This window comes from Sorex araneus, chromosome X (genome assembly GCF_027595985.1).
Source record: "Sorex araneus isolate mSorAra2 chromosome X, mSorAra2.pri, whole genome shotgun sequence".
In the NCBI taxonomy this organism is placed as follows: domain Eukaryota; kingdom Metazoa; phylum Chordata; class Mammalia; order Eulipotyphla; family Soricidae; genus Sorex; species Sorex araneus.
The window spans coordinates 133,544,726-133,546,414 of NC_073313.1; the positions used below are offsets into that span (position 1 = coordinate 133,544,726).

Sequence of the window (1,689 nt, forward strand, 5' to 3'; positions counted from 1 at the left end):
TTGAAATTGCCTTAGGGAGTGAAGTCAGATAAAGGCTAATCAAAGGAGGTGACAATAAAATGGAATTCATGAATTTTCCTAGTTATAATCACTTCAAACTCAAACACACATTCAAGCACATTCATATAGGTTGGTGCATACATACATCACATTTAAAATTAACTTTATAGCAATAATACTATAAATTAGATCATTGTGGCTTTCTGTCTGCATTTCTGTTCCAAACCAGAATATTGAACTTTGAAAAACAAGATAGATTATAGTCATACAAATTATTGTTTTGACACTGAATAGGGATGCAATTTAAATCTTTAAACACATACTATACACATATATTTGTTCTATATAAATATAATATGTAATTACACATAATTACAATGTAATTGAAATAATGTGGGAAATATTAATACGAGAAATATGAACACCTTTTGCAATGAAATATTTTGGTTCAGAAAATTTCTGGGTGTGGTCATTGTTGTTTATATATACCAGTGATCTGGAATTTGTAAAAATAAATATTATTGTAAGGCACCGTAGTGTACATAAAAATACTTTGTTAACAGTAAAAACAATTTATTCTCAAGAAATTCTTCAAATAACTTGTCTAATATCCCCTGAAAAGATATTTTTATGGAAAAGAATGCTTGATTAAATATTACTTCGTTCTCCTTGCTGCTTTTGCTCTATAGATACAAATAAAAATACAAATAAATCAAGAATGGTTTGAGTGATGCTCTTCCTACCTAAGAAATCTGTTAACTAAATTAAATTTTTCACAATCACTTTTATATTTTAAATTAACAGAATAAAATTAATTAAGTGACTGTTATACTGATTAATGCAAGTCTCAATGCAAGATTTTTTCTTTTAACTTAAATATAAACACAATATGTTAGAAATTTTTGTAGCTGCAGTAATTTTTCTTTGCCCTTTCCATTAAATTTATTGCCTCTAAAATGATTGAAAGACTAAAATTTTATTTCACTAATAGTTAACAATAAGGAAAATGGAAAAGTAAACATGCATTCAGTTTCTAAAAGTGTAAATCACCAGCAGTTATCATATTACATTCATAATAACATCTGATATTTCGTTTTTAAATTAACATGGCTAATAGAATGCAATATATCTGAAGACACATTGGTATAATTTTTACAAACTTAATCAGAATGAATTGCAAAGAACATGTAATGAACAGAAAGTTTTCCATTTGAAGCAAAATCAATGAATTGTATACTTAGCTGGCATGGGACATACCATGATCACAAAGCTGGTTTTCTCAGGGTGAGGCCTCTGGATGTGCTGACCCCTGCTATTTCCCCTAATGTGGCAAAGTCGACTGCATAATTTGTGGCAGTGGGGAGTTGTGTTCCCACTCTGCCCTGAAGAAAAAACGGATGAATTGTATACTTTTATTAGCAATTCAAGTTATTCAATTCAAATAATAAAAAAAAATGTGTCCTACTATGTTTCACCTTTCTTCTTTTACTAACTTATTTTTCTATTTTTATGCTTACAATTTGTAACAAAAGATGAAATAGTGAGACTTATGTTACAGAAATAATTACTGTTCTTCAACATTTCAAGAATATATATTTTTCCAATGAAAAGTCTTAGAATTTCATCTGGAAGATGCTGCCAAAAGCATAGTATTCTGAAAGGATGGAAAATAAAAAACATTTTGGACAC

The 1,689-nt window shown here is 28.5% G+C and overlaps 1 pseudogene; it reads left to right on the forward strand.

Annotated features, from left to right (window-relative positions):
• Positions 1-1,233: 1,233 nt before the first annotated feature.
• LOC129400193 (U1 spliceosomal RNA) lies at positions 1,234-1,385 on the forward strand (annotated as a pseudogene).
• Positions 1,386-1,689: the final 304 nt, after the last annotated feature.